Source organism: Macaca nemestrina, chromosome 3 (assembly GCF_043159975.1).
Source record: "Macaca nemestrina isolate mMacNem1 chromosome 3, mMacNem.hap1, whole genome shotgun sequence".
In the NCBI taxonomy this organism is placed as follows: domain Eukaryota; kingdom Metazoa; phylum Chordata; class Mammalia; order Primates; family Cercopithecidae; genus Macaca; species Macaca nemestrina.
Genome location: NC_092127.1, coordinates 102858996 through 102880758, shown reverse-complemented (window position 1 = coordinate 102880758; position 21763 = coordinate 102858996). Strand labels below are relative to the sequence as shown.

Here is a 21763-nt window from a genome sequence, read left to right as displayed (position 1 = left end):
TCAATTTCCTATTTTCTTGTTTGTGTTCCCCAATAGTTTGTAGAAATTTCCAGATAAGGGGCTATGACAATATTAATTATTGAATTCCTCCCCAAATCCTGGCATACAAAAGATACTACTAAACTTTTAAAAAAAATAAGAATGACATTCAATAATTGAGTAAATAGGTCTGAAGTTTCTATTATTTTTAAATAAACAAAGCTACTCTCATATTAACCACACCTGTACCCTCCTCTAGCCATCAGGAAGGCTAGAGTACTGAGCTTCAGGAAACCACTGAAGCCAGTTCCTGATGATGCCCTCACTCTTTGCAGACAATGCTACAAGCACTTGAACTAACAACTCCTCCACTTGTCTCCTGCTCAGAAGCTCCATGAAGGCAGACTGTCTCTCACAGTATCTCAGTGCCAGGCACATAGCAGCCACTCAATATTGGTTGTCTATCTTATATTTTGCCATTAGTGTGTAATCAGAGTTAATTCAGACAGTCAGTGGATATTTGCTCCTGAATTCTTGGTGACTGGCCCAGATATAACTTTTACCAGTCCATAACTGTCTTCTATTATTTTTGTTCTTCTTCTTCCTTGTACTCAAATTCCAAAAACTTAAAGCAGATCATGAGCACAGTGGTTTTGATTCAGTTCTCTGTAGAGAACCAGGTAGGAAAGCTGGGAAATGGTTTGGAAAAAATTGAGGACAGAAAAAGTAGAGAGCTTCCTGCTTCTTTTATTTCCCCGATGAAGCTGACATTAATAGTCGGTGCTAATGTAACCTCTAAACTTCTTTTTATAAGAAAAGAAACCTGAAGGGCTTGCCTATTATTGGAATACTTGTGAGATAGAACCTTCTTGATATGTGTCTAAAACTTGAACCAATTTAGTGGTACAATAAATAGTGATTAGACTAAAATAAGGAAATTTTGTTTTTCAGAATAAAGGCAGTAAAAATAATGCCTTGTTTTGCAACTTTAAGTATGTGAATATTCATGAAAGCAAACTTTTAAAATAAACTTTAAATAAAAATTAAAAGGAAAAGAGATTACAGACTTGATTTTTGGCAACATATATTTAACTCATCTCGTTACACTGTGCTATGGTCTGAATGTCTATGTCAACCCAAAATTCACATGCTGAAATCCTAAGCCCCATAGTGATGATGCTTTTTCAGAGCTAGGGCCATGAGGGCAGATTCTTCATGAACGGGAATTAATGCCCTTATAACAGAGTCTGGAGAGAGATCCCTTCTTCCTTCATCAGGTGAGGTTACAGCAAAAACATGCCTGTCTAGGAAACGAGACCACGCCAGAGGTGGAATTTGCCTGTACCTTGATTTTGGACTTCCCAGCCTACAAAACTGTGAGAAATAAATTTCTGTTATGTATAAGCCACCCAGTCTATAGCAGTTTGTTATAGAGGCCCAGACATACTAAGATATTTTGTACATTTATTATCCAAATTTCCTTTCTCTTGATGAATCAAGACTAGTCACCTAAAGGCAAAGACTAGAAATTACTGTGTTATGCTATTTACAAAGAAAGCATCTGGGAAAAAAGATTTAATTATTGTATTTGAGAGCAGAAACGCTTCCCATAATCACTGTTTATGAATTTGCTAAACTAGAATATTATATGGTAAACCGTATTTACATCTTTTAAGAGAGACAATAATACATTTCTTATTTTTATTTTTTTTGCTTTCTTTTTTTTTTTTTTTTTTGAGATAGAGTCTCCCTCTGTCTCCCAGGCTGGCGTCCAGTGGTGCAACCTCCACTTACTGCAACCTCCGCCTCCCAGGTTCAAGAGATTCTCCTGCCTCAGCCTCCTGAGTAGCTGGGTTTGCAGGTGTGCACCACCACACCTGGCTAATTTTAGTATTTTTAGTAGAGACAGGGTTTCGCCATGTTGTCCAGGCTGGTCTCGAACTCCTGACCTCAAGTGATCTGCCCGCCGTGGCCTCCCAAAGTGCAGGAATTACAGGTGTGAGCCACCGCGCCTAGCCTAATACATTTCTTATAAGACGTTCCGAGGATTCATTAGTTTATATTCGTAAAGAGCTTTAAAAGTGAAATGCTTCCTTCCCTTCTTTAAGTGTCACTGAAATCATTAACAAGTGATGATCAGTATTCCCTTCTTAATGTCTTAGAAAAGCCTAACTATCCAATGCTGTGCAATTACCTTTTTCATGTCAGAATTCAAAATTTGAGCCCCATATTCATGCATTAAAATGCTCACTTATTGTTTTAAAATACCTATAATATCATTTAGATCAATTTGAGGTTTTCAAAGAAAAAAAAAATGCCAGTTCTTAGAATGATATTATTAAGACTGTCAAGTCACATTTGCTTTATAGAATTTGATGTAATACACAAATACCCAACTTAAAATTCCTGATCCATGAAAAGGTTTTAGAACAATACAAAATATTTATTATTTATAGAGCAGCTTCCACATTCCATGTGCTATATTTGTAGAGCATTCCTTGCATGTCTCTCTTAAAAGCAATGGGATCATTAAGATTGATTATTCCTGGAACTTGATTTGCATATTTGCTTTTCCACTCTCTGGAATGTGGAGCTACTGGCAAGATAACTATGTACCTATAAGTTCAGACACTGATAGCAAAGACTGAGTCTCTCTCTCTCTCTCTCTCTCTTCATGACAGCATCTTGACATTCTGAGGAAGAAAGATCAAATTGGTAAAGTATTAAAAAAAAAAAAAAAAAAAAAAAACAAGCTAAGCCTAAGTGGGGACAGAGGGAACAGTTCCAAACAGGAGACAAAGAGGGCATAGGGCATGATTCTGACAGGTTTTGAGCAAGTGTCATAAAAGAGCTGAACTTCTTAACCATGGACATTTTGTGCTGAAACAGTCTTTGTTGTGGGGGCTCTCCCATGCATTGTAGGATGGTTCACAGTATTCCTGGCCTCTGCCCACTAGAGGCTGGTAGCACTCTCTGCCAAGCAAAAATGGCTCCAGATATTGCCAAATCCCCAGTGGGGGGAGTTGGGCAGGGGCGGGGCAGACAAAATTTTCCCCAGTTGAGAACCAGGGCTGGTATTTGGCACAAGGAAAAGGAACATTGGAAATGTCTTCCTAAAACTACTACTGGAGAAGGCTGTCTTCTTCACAGTGAAAGTTCTGCGGGGGATGGCCAAGCCAAGAGTTAGAAATGGCAAAAGATGCCACCAAAAGCTATTATTAATGGATCCACTAGCTAGAAAAAAATAAATGATGAGAAGAGCCACCTTTGAGCAGTGTCTGCTGAAAACAAACACTCGGAGCCGCCACAGCCATATGTAACTGTCAACTGAAGCTCCAGGTCATATACTTAGCAGTAAGCTGTTATCCTCTTTAATGAAGGGAAGAGTCTAATTGACTTCTTCCAGGAAATTTGATGGGCTTAAATACCAGAAACTACTTGCTGAGGATTCATTGAGTTTCATTTAATTCATTATATATTTATTGAGCACTCAATATGTGCCAAGCTCTGTGCTAGCTGTCAGAAATACAGTGATGAAAACGTCTACCCTCAAGGAACTTATGCTGCAGAGAGAAACAGAATCATAACAAGTCTGGTCCTCAAATGTCTGGTATAGGGTATGATCCAGTCCCAGTTCTCCACACTGATAACCACGACACAACCAGAACTTTAAAAAAATCACAGTATTCCTCTTCTTTAAATAGCAAAAACTGCTTAGCTTTTTTCTCTATTCGAAGGCTTTAATTTTTTTCTCTCATTTTAAATTTCTCAGTCATTTCACTGCCATCTCAGGCAGCTGCTTTTTCTCCATCTCAGAGCAATCAATATATGAACATTTTTAAAAGCAAAAAAAAAAAAATCCAGTTGCAATTTTATTTTTCTGCTGGCATACATGTGCACAATCTTTTGAATTTACATGATGATGCTAACCAGCCGAAGTCAGCAAGCCTTTGTGAAAAAGCAGTTGATTCAATGATGACAGCTGTGCTGTCATTTCTTATTTAGGCCCAGCTGCCTAATAATAGCAAGGTAACATTATTAATAAATTACTAGCATAGCTAATTAGAGAATGTACAATCTAATTACATATAGTTTTAAATTCACTACAGGCAAAATGCTCACTACTTTTCCACATATGATTCACAGTCCCATCTTCAGTGGCATTGAACCACAGCCTTTGTAGACTACTCATTAGTATTCAGGATAAGAAACAATTGCTTGGAACAGGAAACACAGAAGCCAGACATTTGGCAACATCACACAGAGTTCACTGCTGAAGTCAACTGGCGAAGCGACGCTGGACTGACAGAAACTGGCCTCTGTTGCCATGGAAACAGCAGTGAACTGTGTTGGTAAATAGTTTGAGTTCTCTCACCTGCCGGGGCATAAATTCAAAATTTACTGCTGATTTTTAAGTCTACTATTTGTAAGTGGCCTATTTAGGGAGTAAATACTGGAAATCATTCTTTGCTTCAGAAAAATCATCCAAACCTTTGCAAAAACATCTGAGTCTTAAGGTATCCAAACACAATTAAAAGTAATTGTGCAGAATACCTGACAAAAGCCAGTCTATCTATTCATTCTAATGGCTGCCTATTTTGCCAAAAACTAGTTCCTAAAAGTATATAAATAAAATAAAAATAAAAATGGTAAGGAAGTGGAGGTAATACTAATCCCCAAGAAAAAGACTTTTCCAAATTCACAGTGAGGATTCATGCCACTGCTTAATTTTATTTCAAGTGACATTTATTTTAAATTTCCCCCGTCCTCACTCATAGCAAAATGAGCCAAGTCAGGCTGCCTCCTGTCCACGTTAGACTCAAACATCCCGTTACGGGAATTCCTCTGTCTGGATAATTACAATCATTATTACCCCTAAATTATAAATGCATAAAGTATGACAGAAGAAAAATGTCTTGACTGCAGCAGTTCAGGAAAACAGCCACAGTACAAGCCTCTAATTCTCAGCTCTCTTAATCCACATGTCTCCTAGGTCATTCTGGCTTCATTAAGCTTCTTCCTTCAACTCTTTTCTATTTCATGCTAAATTATATTTTTCCATAAAGTCTACAAGTGAAAATGTCATTTTGGTTTTTGCTCTAAGAAACCAATTCTCCCTTATCAACAACTGCTAAAATAGTCCCATTACCCTTTTCTGTGACTTCTACTTTCGTTCATCAATAAGCATTTACCAAGTAAACCTCTGTAAGTCATGTGCTATATGCTTGGCAAAGGAAGAAGTGATATAAAGATGAAAAAAAATGTTTTCTGCTTTTAAAGATGTAGTCTAGCAGGAAAACTAGAAAGAGATGATAGATAGATAGATAGATAGATAGATAGATAGATAGATAGATGATAGACAGACAGATAACAATTTGATAAACACAGTAGAGAAAGTAGACTAAAAGTACAATGGGAACACTGTGAAGAAAAAGCTAATTTTGCTTAGGGAAATAGAGAATGTCACACTGAGAAGGTGGTGTTTTCACCATATCTCAAAGGAGTTTTCTATGTGGTAGTTAGAAAAGGCAGGTACTGAAAAATATTTTTCAAAAAGTTGAAAACGTTGCTCTCATTCACATATAAAATGAACACGTGTCAAATATTTTATCTGACTTACAGAGATTTATAACCTCTACTGGACAAAATTCATTTGCATTAGTATTCATGTTGCATTAGTGTATTCGTATGAACAAAAACCATTTGTATTGCTACAGATAAGAATCATCTTCACTGCTATCAGTTTTCTACAACTTAACTTCTACCACTACCAAATCACAGAATAGTCCAGTCGATAGAAAGTCAATCAACTCCACACATACGTATGGAATCAACAGGCCCCACAGGATCTTCTAGATAGCACCCAGTCGTCTTTTTAGTCAATTTCCAAGTCTTGAATAGTTTTTTCTGGCAGAAGAAATAGGCATTCCAGATTTGGGGGAAAATACATTAAAAACAAAGAGATCTGGAAAAGTAAGTATTTGGAAATGACTAAAAATGAGGCAGTAGGAGGAAAGGAAAGTGAATAAAGTCACGGAAAGAAGTTAAGTTGACACGGGAATGGGAATTTGGGGCCAAATTGTGAAAGATTTCATGTGCCATGCAAGCATATAGACTGTCCAAAAACAGTGGGAAGCCACTGAAGAATTTTAAACCTTCAAATGTCAAGTTAAAAGATGTTTTTTGTTTCCTCACCCTTAATGCTTAATCTATTCAAATCTGCATTGTCTACCATTGTGGCTTGTTTTGGAGTATTTCTTAATTTAACATTAAATTTCTTTCTGTTTGTTTTCTAGACTGTAAAAATGTCTCCATTTCTGATATGTTTTTTTCACTTATTCAAAGCCCTTAATTCCTCTAGTCCTCTTGGTTATCTCATGACGTACTTAACATGTTGCTATTCTTTTTTCAAATGTAAGTTACACACTTAACTTGTGAAAATCCAATAGCCCTAATTTCCACTCAAGGGCATAGCTGAGAGACCACTTATTTTTTAGGGACAGTGTTGTCTAAATTAAAAATATATGGTACTTCTTGATTATTTAGTATTGTGTACCTATATTACACCTGAAGAACATTAATATTTATTTTACTGAGCCTTTTTTCAAATATTTTTTAAAATTCTAACCCATTGTTGATACACATTTTATTTATAATAATGTGATATATAATATATATTACTTATGTTGTATCCCTGTTAGTTTCATATCAAGCAAAGACTTTCATCCATAAATGCTAACCTAGTAAAGAATCATGTAGACTTTGGAAAATTAAAGCAATTCTCACTGTATTGTTTTAAGATTATTCCTCTGAGAAAGCTTATGTTTCCATTATGTCAGACTTAGAATCATTTTCAATAACTAAATGATAGTCATGTACTAGAATTAAAACTATTAAAAATCAAAGAAAAGGTAATCCTGAAATATAGTGGTATGGCGGAACAGATATTTCGTTTTTCTAAGTTTTAATAAAAACAAAATCAAGGCCGGGCGCAGTGGCTCATGCCTGTAATCCCAGCACTTTGGGAGGTTAAGGTGGGGGGATCACCTGAGATCAGGAGTTCGAGACCAGCATATAGCCAACATGGCAAAACCCCGTCTCTACTAAAAATACAAAAATTAGCCGAGCATGGTGGCCAGCACCTGTAATCCCTGCTACTCAGAAGGCTGAGGCAGGAGAATCACCTGAACCCGGGAGGCAGAGGTTCCAATGAGCTGAGATCGCACCACTGCACTACAGCCCGGGTGACAAGAGTCAGACTCCATCTCAAAAAGAAAAAAAAAAAAAAATCAAAACAGACAATCACTTTCTTTTTAAGACAAGCAGGAGTCTATTGTAATACACAGTTTTTTAATCAAGGAAATGGAATCAATTGTCAATGCTTAATATTATCACAATTTAAAATCATACAACTGGCAAATAAAGAAACAGATAATTTGTTTGATATTATTGGGACTTTATTTTATATGCACTAATACAGGAATTACCCAACTTTTTACCAAGATGCTCTTAAAAATAATTGAGGACCCAAAAGAGCTTCTATTTATGATCATTATATCTATCAGATTTACTGTATCAGAAATTAAGCTAAAAAATGTTTAAATATTAATGTAAGTAACCACAATAAACCCATTAAATATTAGCAAAATTAATGTATGTTTTTTAAAAACTACATGTTTTAAAATGTGTGAGAAGAGTGGCAGTGTTTTATATTTTTGCAAATCTATTTAATATCTTCCTTAATAGAGGATAGCTAGATTCTCATTCAATCTATTGTGATATCACATATCATGTGGCCTCTGGAAAAATTTACTTTACATTTCTGAAAGGATGAGCATGAAAAAGGTAAATAGTATTTTTGCAGTATTATGAAAATATTTTTTGCCTTGCACATTTCTTGCAAGTATCTCAGAGACTTCCAGGGGTCCCCAAATCATACTTCGCAAACAACTGCACTAATGTATTCACTCGAAACTACTTTGAGGGAATATGTCCATAAGCAAATCAGTTGCATCAGTTTGAGAATTCCGAAGACATTATCTTACATTAGTCTTAAAACGGTAATTACAGTGTAGTATGCCCAGAAATATTATAGAAAACAAAATACACACTATAATACATTATAATTTTCTCCTTCAATATAACAAAATGAAAAATAGATTTCCTTAGAGGGAGAATCAAAGAAAAATGTGGCATATATTTGCTGTTCGTTTGGGATAATTTCAGCAATTAAAAACAGATTGAACTCTAACATTTTTCTCACATAGCCTTTACCCATTAGATGAAAATCTTGCCATGAAGGCCACGAGCACTAACGCTGCAGTAATAATTACTCTCTCTGTGTGCCCACATTTATATGTAGTCTCTGTGGAGGGAAATATCTCCCTTTGAATTCTGGGTATTTTTACATGGCTGAGATAAGCTTACAGTCTATAATTCAAGCACGGGTCTAGTGACTTTCTAAGTCTGGGCAGTCATTCAAATTGTAAACCATGTAGCATAAGAAGAGCCAGATGAGTAAATGAAGCATAGCTAGGGTGATATCCTGGGGGAAAAAAGAAGCAAAACTCAAAGTCTTCTTCTGACTCACGGTGGCATAAATTGAGATTCCAGTTCTCTGAGCTACATTTTCAGAAAAGGTGGTTTCTGGTCCTTTACTTAGAAAATAAATATGTCTTTACATAGTCTACCTTGTAATAGAAGAACTCCATGGGCTCACATTACAGTTTCAGGTGAGTTTTTAATATGCTAAAGGCAGATCTTAGAGCCTGTCTGATTTGTACCCGAGAGGTACCTAGAGTGATGAAAGTTCAATTCCATTCAACTGGCCTAATACTTTTTACAAGTGACTCATACAAGTATGCATGAGTGTGGGAACTAGGGAGTTGAACCAGTGTTATAAAATGTGATGTTGATTATAACACAGGAAACTTTAAGAGAAGTGCAAAGGGCTATAGAAATTCATAAAGAAAAGAGAATGCTTTAAGTTGGAGAAAGAAGAAGGAGTTAGTGGTGTGAGACAGACATACCCAGGCAAATAAGATTTTAAAAGGTAGAAATGGGAACCAAGGTTATCCCAGGGGAAATAAATAGCTTTAAAAGAATGCAAAGACAGAAAACAGAAACATACGACTCACATTCAGGAAACTGTGAAGAGTCTAGTTTGGTTGGGACATAGACTTTTCGGGCAAACAGGGAATGTTAATAGGGAATAGTAGAGTGGTGGAATATTGTCAAGGTCCTTCATTTCCAGGCTGAGAAGTCTGTAGTTAATTCTAAGGTGAAAGGGAATCATTAAAGATTTTATTAGTAGTCTCAGAGTCTTGCATCAGATGGATTTAGAGAAAAGAGCAGTAGGACAACAGCACGCAGCCGTTATCTAAGTCAAGGCAAGAAGCAATGAATGGGTCCTGAGCTACAGCTCCAGCTGCAGAATTATAGAGGCAAGAAACATTTTCCAAGACAAAACTATAAAGTGAACCAACAGGTGAATATAACAATTAACAGAGAAAGGCCTGCAGAAAGTGACTCCAATTCTGATACTAGTCCATTAGGGAAATTATGATATCATTCATATTAATAGGGAAGTACAAAAAAAGAGAATTGTTTGGGAGAAGGAAAATGGTTATTGAACATGTTAAATTTCAGAATAGAGGTTAAGTGAGCATTTGAAAGTAGAGAGTAGGGGCTGAGACTCCTCTACTTGTGATCTTTGTACATATCTTTATACCTTAAACTTCCAAAGGGGTGGGAGATAAGAAAGAGCTTCTTATCTAATTGAAAAAGAGATTGATTTTTATCATTTCATTTTCTTGCGAAGAATGAAACATCTGGCATTATCCTATATTTCTGCTATAGCTTAAAATGAGTACAGTCTTCCTACAAGCTGCCACTTTTCTTTGCTGAATCGCTGTCTTGAAGATCAGAAAGAGGAAAAAGAAAAGGGGAAAACATAAACTTGTAAGAGGACATGATAATTGAAAATCGCTATGCCTCTATTTTTAGATAAATTCCTGCAGGCCATCCCCCCTTTTACAAGTGAGAATGTGTCTCATGACATGATTTAGTTAAATTATAAATAGCCCATTTAGATGCATCTATCCAAGAATAATACCCACAAACTACTTACCTGATGAATCGGCGGGCTTTTAACTTAGTTTAGAATAGACTGGGACAATGACGCATCTATTCTCTGACCCAGAAGAAAGATTCCCAAAGCTACCTGGGATTTGAAAGAAAGTATACCATTTAAAAATAAATGACCATCTACCTTTTCTGCTAAATTTGCTAATATGAACTGGCATAAGATTGAAGTTATTAAAGCTAACTATTTTGATATTTAAATTGTACTCAGTAAACTTCATTTCATTTCATAATACTAAAAACTCTCAATATGGTGATGAATGAGTTAACATATAAAAAGTCCTCAGAATAGCTCCTGGCAGATAGTCAGGTGCTATGTAAATACTGCTATCATCATCGTTATTATCACACTCATCAATAACTGAAAACTTGAGACACTGAAATTTCTTCCATGCATAAAACTGAAAAAAGTGTGAGTGTGTGTATATGTACACACATTTTATATCCTACAATCCTTACATTAAAATGGAAAAAATAAATCATTTTAAATGCAGTCTTATGGGACGGTATTCTTTGCTGGCACTGACATCTGGCCCCTGTTTTGGTTTTTTTGTTATTTATTTTGTAACTTGCCTCCTTATTTAAAAGCTCTACTGCATACTATATAAGTGAAATAAAAAATAATTGAGGCTGTAATGCAGTCCCACATTCCCCACTGATGCTGCTCAGTGTGAATATCTCCACCTCTCCATTGCTGGGGCAGGCAAACCATGGTCAGATACACAGAACAGATGAACTCTGGCATGCAGGTCTTCTTGACCCCTCTGTGCACAAGCACTGCATCAATATAATAAAGGAAGGAGGCATATGCTCAGGAACTAAAGACCAAGGGCTACATTGCCTTCAGCCTCCTGCAGCCTGCATTCAACAGTCTACACCGTAATTGCATTAAGGAGATGCTTCCAGCAATACTGAAGTAATCAGAAAATCAACAACTGGGGCTTTTTCCATTTCTGGCTATAACCTAGAAATCATTTGTGGTGGTTAAAAGTATGCCCCCAGAGCCAAATAGTCTCAGTTCAATTCCAGCACTGCTACCAAGGTGTGCGATCTTGGGCAAGTTACTGACCTCCCTCTTCCTCAGTGACAATTTCACAAAATGGACATAATAAAGGGATATTCTCCATTGAACCGTCAAGAAGAATCACAGTTAAGACATGGCAAGAAGTTAAAGCAGTGCCCGGCATGTAGCAAGTGCTTAATAATGCAACTTAAGCTTGCAACAGTATGTGCCAGGCCACATCCAGGCCTAAAGATTAAGCACTGCACCACTATCCTTTGAACTGTTTGAGCCTGTGAAAGGAAAATATCTCCGGCCCCCAAAATCACTAGGGAAAACTCAAGCTGGAAACTGCTTAAGGCAAACCTGTCTCCCATTCTATTCAAAGTTATCCCTCTGCTCACTGAGATACATGCTTTATCTAATTGCCTCCTTTGGAAAGGCTAATCAGAAACTCAAAATAATGCAACATTTATGTCTCACCTATCTGTGACCTGGAAGCTCCTCCCCCTCTTCTAGTCTTCCTGCCTTGCTTCAGGATGTCCCACCTTTCCAGACGGAACCAAAGTACTTCTTACATGTACTGATTCACATCTCATGTCTCCCTAAAATGTATAGAACCAAGCTGTGCCCCGACCACCTTGGGCACATGTCGGGATTTCCTGAGGCTGTGTCACAGGCCCATCCTAAACCTTGGCAAAATAAACTTTCTAAATTAACTGAGACCTATCTCTGATTTTCTGGGTTCACAAGTCATATGTTAGTAACATCATTCTAAGCGAATTTGCAATGCCCTCTATTTTGGCTTTTATTCGAAAATACAGAGAATATATTTCTTGAATATGGGTCATCCATTTTTATACCAAGTAATATACAACTGAATGACTTGATGAAATGTGAAGGTTTCTGATCAATGTGCATAGTACATTGGCTTTACCACCAGTAACTTTCTTATAAGCAACATAAATATGATATTACTATTGTGAAAATACCAGTATATAATATCAAGGGAGAAGTTGATTCTAAAATTGCTGGCAGCCTTGAAACCTATTGAAATGCTTTACATGCCTAAACTTGAGTCTTATTTTTAATATATAGTTCACTTCCTTGAGACACTATTTATGATGGCTTGCTCTCTGTTATTTTTTTCCTAATTTCTTACTGTGTGATTTAGTGGTTTTTCTTCTCAAGGAAGATTCTTTATTCCTTTCTTGCTGTGGAATGTTTTTCATGATGGCAATTTTAATTATTTACTCCACATCTCCTACTGTGGCATAGGTCAGAACACTAGAACATTACTTTTAAGATGGGCCATTATATAAGTTTCCTGTAAGAGTCCAAGGTCAAAGTCAGACCCACAGGTACACAATATTAAGACACCAAATCCCAAGCACTATATGATTACACAGTTTTAAGTTACACACACACCCCCCCCAACACCCACACACACACAACAGAGTTAACCATGTGGGCTGTGCATATTTGTCCTGAAAAACAAACATCTAAGCTAATATGCAAACAAATGTAACACATACTGCTTGGATAGCATAAATGTATTAATATCAACAAAAATGACTCAACATTAACAAAGAAGCTTAAAAGATAAAATATTGAGGAGAAAGTTATAAACCACAAATCCTAGGCTCTCGTCTTATTATTCATTAGTTTTAGAGATAATCCAAGGTAAATCTTTACCTCTTCTGTGATTCTCAGTTTTTCCATCATGACTGTATAATTCTTAATGGCACTGATCTTACATTATAGGATACCTTTAGGATAGTTCTTGTTTGGAATTTGAGGACCTCTACCTTCAACATTGTCACTAAGAAAAATAATTTTTATTATCTTGTGGAGAGCAAATAAGACTTTAAAGGACTGTAACTGCATTTAATTACATTTTGTCAGCAAATGATGACAACTTCTAACTCTCTCTTTGCAGAAATGGTCTACGTATTTAGTAGTTTCTACCCCAAGTATGATGGTAGAAATGGTGAGACTCTTTATTCCTAGGTGTGTTGCCTGCTTCTGGTTACAGAGATTTGGTTATGTCAAAGGCAAGCCCTCTGTCACATGCCTCTCTAAAAAGAGAGTCACACTGGTCCCAGGATCCAGAACCCTTGGGGACTACTGAAGAATTCCACTTTCAGGCAAAAGGTAGGAACTGTGAAGATACTGTCTGGGTGTTAAAATCACTGTATTTCATAAGAAACAAAAAGAAAGATCAATCCTTTGATCAGACTCTATCTCTTGTTCTTCTACACCTTCTGTTTTATTATTTTGTAAAAGAATCAAAATAGCCAAGAAAGGGAAAGCATCCCAAAATGGGGCAGACTCAAAAAAATATTATTTTGTATACATCCTTATGCTATCTGACCATGATTTCTTCTGGAATTAACAATGACAAAACTAATAAACTCACAAGTCAGTACTATGTGCATTCTGTACTAATAAATATATATGGACATAGAATTGGAAGTTTGAGACCATTGTTCAATCTAACTGAGGCATCCTTCTTTCATCCTGACGCTGGTTATCCAGCTTAAACACTTCTAGTGACAAGCAGCTTGTGACCACATGAAACAATTTCTTCTATTTTTGGACAGAACTAATGGTTTTAAATGCTGTTCTTTATATTAAACTAACATGGACATCACTAGCAATTCTATTTAGTCATCATAGTAAGTGCCTTTTTGGATCCCACACACCATATTCTAATTTTTGTTACATGTGACTAGTTGAGTATTTTCGTATGTGGAAACTAGTCACATGTAACAAAAATTAGAATATGGTGTGTGGGATCCAAAAAGGCACTTACTATGATGACTAAATTCCACATACGAAAATACTCATAGTGTCCTTCCAACTGCTCCTTATTCACCATACATACAAAGCAACTTATTGGAAATATTTCTGAAACTTGCTGGACTTCTGGTTGAAAGGTGAATAGCAAGTGTATTACATTGTATCTGAAATACTATCTGAAAATTAGAATTCAAACTCACAATAAATTTAAGGTTTTTCACATAGTCCAACTCACTACAATTCTCTCAGAGTTAATGATTTAGGTGAAACAATGTAAAGAGGGACTGTAGGATATTAAGTGATATCTAACAGAGATCATTTCCCAAATTCAGGTTACAGTGGTTCGTGGCTTAGCTGGAATTCAGGGAACTCCACTAGAAGTGTTTTGTAATCAGAAGAATCCAGCATCAGACAGAAAATTGATTTGTCAGTCTTATACTTAAAAACTTAATAGTGGAGAAATAGTATTGGGTTGTCTATGTTCAATTTTAGAGCAATTTCCTGGCATCAGTGTAAGGAACACAAAGCTATGTGTACTTCTGGCGTTGATATTATTTAAGCTGGTATTCTAAGTTTATGAGCATAAATTCTTTATTTTATTTTTGCAAGTATATATATGTGTATGCACATATAGATAAATATGTAGGCATATACATACATGAACATAAATATGTAGGCATACACATACATATGTATAAATACATGAATACATATATATACACTTGCATAGATAGATAGATAGATAGATAGATAGATAGATAGATAGATAGATAGATAGACAGATAGATATACTTTTTTCAATTGATTTATGGCAAAGATGCCACTGCAGTGTAGTGAGGAATGTGACGGTTCTGCGTCCATTGAATCTGCATTTGAAAAACAAAATAATATGAACTCTAATCTTTCCTTTGACACCACACATAATGGATCACAGACCCAAGTGCAAATGCTTAAAAAGCATCTAGAAAATAAATAAGGGAATTATGTCTTTGAGATAGGCAAATATTTCTTCAAAAGAACACACATAAAAGCAATAACCAAAAAATAAAAGGTTGATATATTGAGCCTCATTAAAATTAAAAATCTCTTGCTGGTCAAAAGCCTCTGTTAAGAAAGTATAAAGACCAGACATGGAAAGATGTTGAAATCTACCTATTCAACAGAGGACTTATAAAGAACTATAATATCAGGAAGAAAAAACAACTCAGTTTTTTAAAAGTGGGCAAGATAGTAGAATAAGCACTTCACAAAAGAAGACATCCAAGTGGCCAAAAAGCAGATTAAAATATTCTCAACATTGTTTGTCATTAGGAAAATTCAGTTTAAGACCACAATAAGATATCTATACAACCAGAATAACAACTAACATTTCTAAAACTGACAATAATACCAAGTAGCAACTGCAGCAACTGAACTCAGAAACATTTCCGGTAGGAATACAAATTGTCACAATAACTTTGGAACACTGTATAGCAGTATCTTCCAAAGCTAAACATACAGGGATCCAATGATCTAGCACTTCCATCCCAGATGTATACACAAGTACATATGTTCACCAAAAGTCAAGTGCAAGAATGTTCAAAAGAGCCAAAACTAGAAGCAACACATATGTTTATCAACAGTAGAGACCACAAAATATATTTGGATATATTCATACAAGGAATCCTACAAGCAATGCAAAAGATCAGACTACAGCCACAAAAAACAGCATGGATGGACTTTACAGACATAATGCTGAGTGAAAAGCAGAAACAAAAACAGTATTTACTATATAATGCCATTTATATCAAGTTCAGAATAGGCAAAACTAACTTAGAATGACAGACGTCAGAAGAGCCATTGCCTTTGGAAGGTATTGACTGGACGGAAGCCCAAAGGAGCCTTCCAGGCTCCTGGAAATACTCTAGATCTTGACCATTTGGTGGATAGATAGATGATATGGTTTCTCTCTGTGTCCCCACCAAAATCTCATATTGAATTGTACTCCCATAATTCCCACGTGTTGTGGGAGGGACCCGCTGGGAGATAATTTGAATCATGGGGGCAGTTTTTCCCATACTGTTCTCATGCTAGTGAATAAGTCTCACAAGATCTGATGGTTTTATTAGAGATTTCCGCTTTTGCATCTTCTTCATTTTCTCTTGCTGCTGCCATGTAAGAAGTGCCTTTCACCTCCCACCATGATTCTGAGCCCTCCCCAGCCATGTGGAGCTTTAGGTCCAATTAAACCTCTTTTTCTTCCCAGTCTTGGGTATGTCTTTATCAGCAGCATGAAAATGGACTAATCCAATAGGTATATACATGTGTGAAAATTTATCACACTGTACATTTAAGATACATGACCTTACTGCATATAACTCAATAGAAATAGAAGTTGTTGTTTTCTGATTACAAAGAGAATATATGCAAGGAAAATACTTAGATATACAACATTAAAAAAAATCAACCATAATACCATCTAGAGTGATAAGGGAATATATTGATATGCGTAACAAATTTAAGACCATATTACACACCCAATCTTCTATTTCTTTCCTCTTAAAATGAAAGCTTTGTGTCATAAAATTTTCTATGTTTTAATGTCTACAAAGTATTCCAACACATAGAATTATTTTTAACCTATCCCTTATTAATGAACATTTTAAATGTTTTTAATGTTTAAAATACTTGTTAAAAATTCTAATGCTTATATATTTTGCTATTATACATTACAGTAGATGAATATCCCTACATAGTCTTTGATGACACACATAAAATGCATTTGAGAGGATAGAACTGGAGGTCATTATGTTATGTGAAATAAGTCAGGCACAGAAAGACAAACATCACATGTTCTTATTTATTTATGGGATCTAAAAATCAAAACAATTGAACTCATGGAGATAAGAGTAGAAGGATGGTTACCAGAGGGTGGAAGGTGTAGTAGGGGGTGGGGGGCATGGGGGGAGTGGTTAATGTAATAGGTACAAAAATTAGTTAGAAAAAAATGAATAAGACCTAGCATTTGAAAGCACAGCAGGCTGACTACAGTCAATAATAATTTAATTGTACATTTTAAAATAACTAAAAGAGTTATTGGATTGTTTGTAACACAAAGAATAAATGCTTCAGTAGATGGATGCCCCATTTTCCATGATGTGATTATTATGCATTACATGCCTGTATCAAAATATCTCAGGCACCCCATAAATATATACACCTACTATGTACCTACAAAAAAATTAAAAAATTAAAAAATATTTAAATGCATTTCAGAAATGAAAATACTAAACCCAACAATGTAAACATTTTCTAGAGGACTTAAGATGTAGTATATTGTCAAATTACCCTCAAGAATATAGTACCATAATAGTTTTTGCCTGTTAATTTTATTTATGTGTATGTACATGATTGTTTTCTAATTCAAATAACCAAAATTATATAACCTTGGCAAAGTAGTACATTTTTAATGCTGACACAGACATATCAACATGAAAAATGATGTATACAGAAGTCACTCAACTTCAAATGTAGATTATATTAACTTTTCTTCAAGTAGACTTATTGAAAAAGTATTTAATACTTCTGAGACATATATAGAAATACAAAATAAAGTATTACTTTCTTCCCCGAAAGCAGTAAAAGGTTATATACTTAAGACTCTTTTCTTCTGTGCAAGTAAGTCTCTATACCTACTCTTAAATGGGATTTGTCTATAAATTTTTTTTGAAAGGACATCACTGCTAGAGTGGTATCCTCACTAGAAATGCCTCTTTAACAAACATTGGTGCTACTCCCTAATGCTGATGTTATACTGAAATTTTCATTCCTCCAGAATTGATGCAAATCATATCAAACACTACACCATACAACAAAGAAAAAGCGATAACAAAGGGAAGTATATTAGCATAGCAAATACTTAGCAATACATGACTTACTGCATACACCAAAAATAATATTCACATCTGAAAAAACATTGCAGTGAGTTAAAGCCTAGCATTTATATATATTTTTTTCATTCTAAAGCAAAATGGACCAAACAACTTAAAACCAACTTTTTCTTAAGGAAAGAGAGAGAGTATTGACATATAAACATAAATCTGAATTGGTCATATGACTAATAATATCTATGTACAAATTATCCTTTCCAGGGATATCTCACAGTAAATTCAATAAAATACAATTTCAATGTATGTCTCTGACTCCCTGTCACACATGCATATACATATGCACAGAAAAACACTACGTATTTAATGTACAGGTGAATTTGCAATTATTTCTCATTGGTCGAAATAAGACAGAAAAGCAAAGCATTTCACTTTTATTAAGATGAACAATAATTTATAAGGTGATATGATTTTCATCTCAGGAAAGAAAATGGTCATTGACTAAGAAAGCAGTCGTGGCAGACAGAGATTGGTCCAGGGGCTGCAAATTCAAGTGCCCACAGGGACTACACAGGTATCGTAGATGCATGAGGAAGCTGAGCTGAATCCTGGCAACCTACAAAACACGAGCCATCCTAACAGCATTAGCCGCAGTCAGTTGTTGCCATAGTAGAAATGCCCACCTTATGCTTCAGATTTTATCATTTTTCATGAGAAGGAATTTTTTAACGCTGGATTTTAAAAAGCTTCTAATTAATACTTAAATTTGTTGAACCATGTGCGAGCCTTATTAAACATGGACTCATCCCAAAGTAAATCAGTTTGCAATCTCTATCTAGTCCATAAAGGAGAAATAATCTGCCCAAAATCACACAGTAGGGCATTGGCACATCCAAAAGAGGTTTGTCCCTCCAAGAGGTGTGCCCATCCCCACCACCCAGTTTGCTGCATTCTCTGACAAAGTTGTATTCCAAAACCACATTTTGTCACATGTTCTCTGGGGTACCACTATGAATCTGGGCTATTACGGTTTTCCTTTTCTATTAGAATCTCCCTCCTAATCTCAATCATAAAAACTCCAATTAGATCAGCCTCCCATGCATCTGAGGTTCCTTCTCACATTTGTACTTTCGTTCAGGTTCTTCTCCCTCCCTGGAAGATGCCCATTACTCCGCCCTCCTTTGTCCTGCCCACCTCTCAGGGCCAGACTTAAATACTGTATTTCTAGGAAGATTTCTTTGAAGCTCACAATGAAGTCTTCTTTCTTTGAAATACTACTGCTCTTCTAATCAGTACAGTGCCATATTATCTATTGATTATGCTTTCTGTTTTATAGTATTTATATACCCAAATCTACTATAAATTCCTTTAGAGTTCAAACTCTGTCTTTTCCTTCTCTCACACTACCTACATTCTAACACATTACTAATTCTAACATATTAATTCTAACATTTTACTAAGCAGGTGCTAAATACTCAAGAAATAGTCTTAACTGGTTGACCTCATACCTCTTCCAGGATGGATAAGGATGCCATAAATAATCCTGGAAATTATTTGCCATGCTATTTTAGCATCTCTATTAGTTTCTGAGGGCTGCCATAACAAAGTACTGCAAGCTTGCTGTGAAACAATGGACATTTATTCTCTCACAGTCCTGGAGGCTATAAGTCAGAAATCAGGCTATTGGCAGGACCATGCTCTCTCTGAAGGCTCTAGAAGAGCTCCATTTCTTGCTTCTTCTTGCTTCTTGTGGTTTCCAGCAGTCCTTGGAGTTCTCTGCCTTGTAGCTGGACCACTCCAGTCTCTGCCTCTGTCTCCCCATTGCCTTCTCCCAATGTGTCTTTGTCTCTGTGTCCAAATTTCCCTCTTTTCATAAGGACACCAATTATATTGGATTTAGGGGCCCTCTCAAATCCAGTAGGACCTCATCTTAACCTGATTACATCTCCAAAGACCATCTCTCCAAAATAAAATTAAAATCACATCCATAGTTTTCTCGTGGACATAAATTTTGAGGGGACAGTATTCCATTTTATATAGCAGCTAACCTATTCAGGGTTGATTTTACGTAGAATTCAAAATAGCAGTAACCACTGGAGAATAAACAATATTCTAAAATAAATATACTGAGCTTTTGTTGCCTACATTTTTTAAAGGAGTATCATAATTTGGGGTATTTGGAGAAATCCACTCATAACAAAACTAAAAAAAAATCTAGAGAAAGTTCAAAATTATAAAATATTGGCAGATTTTAGGCTGTATTGCCCCATGCATCTTAGAGTATCTATAGATTTAAACACTTCAGTCATCCATAAGAAGCCCCACTGAGAAAGCTAAACAAGATAATAAGGAGAAATAATCTGCCCAAAGTCACAAAGTGGAAAAAGAAGAAGAGATGACAGAAAGATTTTGTCCCCCATTTCCTTGCATCACTTGAAGAGTTTCTCTGATCTTGTCTGACAGTTATTATATCTATTACTGTGCCTATGGTAGCACTTACATAAATCAAGAAAATAGATCTAAGGCCGGGCGCGGTGGCTCAAGCCTGTAATCCCAGCACTTTGGGAGGCCAAGACGGGCGGATCACGAGGTCAGGAGATCGAGAGACCATTCCGGCTAACACGGTGAAACCCCGTCTCTACTAAAAAATACAAAAAAACTAGCCGGGCGAGGTGGCGGGCGCCTGTAGTCCCAGCTACTCGGGAGGCTGAGGCAGGAGAATGGCGTAAACCCGGGAGGCGGAGCTTGCAGTGAGCTGAGATCCGGCCACTGCACTCCAGCCTGGGTGACAGAGCAAGACTCCGTCTCAAAAAAAAAAAAAAAAAAAAAAAAGAAAATAGATCTAGCCTCCAGCCACCAGAAGTTTGCAATTTACAGATGTTTACATAAATTAATAATTTATATTAGGCTGGCAGTATGATACATTGGAAATATCCCTAAGTATATTCGTCACAGCCCTGCCATTACTAATTGCAGGACCTGAGCAGGTTGCATAACCTCTCTCCATAGCACTTCTTCACTTGAAAGTTAAAGTGGGACAGGCTAGATTATCTCTGAAGTCCCTTCCAACTCTAAGTGGAAAGGCGGAACATCTACATTTACTGAACCTCTTTGTTGGAGGGTATCTCAAGAAGTTAAATAGAAGAAGGGACCAACACTCATTCTTCAGTTCACGGTTTCAGCAGACTAGAATAGCATTTCAATACATCACTTCCACAGAAACAGGGTGAGTAAAACTTTGGCTGCAGAATGGAAAATCTATTGATAAAAGAAGACAAGTGAGGGGGACCCAGGAGGTGAGAACTAGGGAATGCAAGAGAATATGGGAAGTAGGCAGGCAAATTAACTGAGAAGGGTAAAGGGAGAAGCCATGCCAGGACCAGAAGTTAAGAAGAATAGAACAGGAATTAGAGAGAGAGACTGCTGAAAATTCATTTCAGAGTCCAAAGACTGAAAACATTCCTCACCTAGCGAGGATGGAGACATGTATTTCTCCATTTCAGAAAATTCACGCAAAATAACCAGAATAAATACTCTTGAATAAGGGATGGAACTTCCTAAGTCATTCCATGGTAAAAATTTGAAGCAGTGCAACCACACGCTATCATGAGAAAGTCAGCCCCTATTGGTGCCCTTAGCCACTTCCTTTCACTCCTCTCTGATTTTCAGCCTCAGCTGCAGTGGACAGTTCCAAATAAGCTCAGACATGACTTCTTTTGGCAGCATCCTGACTCCAGGAGGCACTATACCTCTTTCTTCTTTATGGCTGGGGCCTTCTCAACTCCAACTAAACCTGCTCAGCCCTTAAACAAGCCCGTTCTGAAGTACTAGAAGAGTTAATATCCCCAGGGGCAATATTCAATCAATGAGGGATGGCAGCTAATGCTCCCAAGTGCTTCTGCCTCAAGTCCTTATAGAGACAACCCTGGGATACCTAATTTGCCTTCAGAAAGTCTTGATCAATCAAGCCCTA

The 21763-nt window shown here is 36.4% G+C and overlaps 1 protein-coding gene across 8 annotated transcripts in view; it reads right to left on the bottom strand.

Annotated features, from left to right (window-relative positions):
* LOC105479668 (mitogen-activated protein kinase 10) overlaps positions 1-21763 on the bottom strand; it is a 338499-nt gene that overhangs the window by 276994 nt on the left and 39742 nt on the right. For 2 of the 8 annotated variants that reach the window (XM_011737775.3, XM_024792191.2), the window contains one exon: positions 10109-10201. The exons of the other annotated variants lie outside the window; for them this stretch is intronic. The gene's annotated coding sequence lies outside the window, so the exon portion shown is untranslated. The remainder of the gene's footprint in view (positions 1-10108; positions 10202-21763) is intronic. 8 annotated transcript variants of the gene reach the window in all.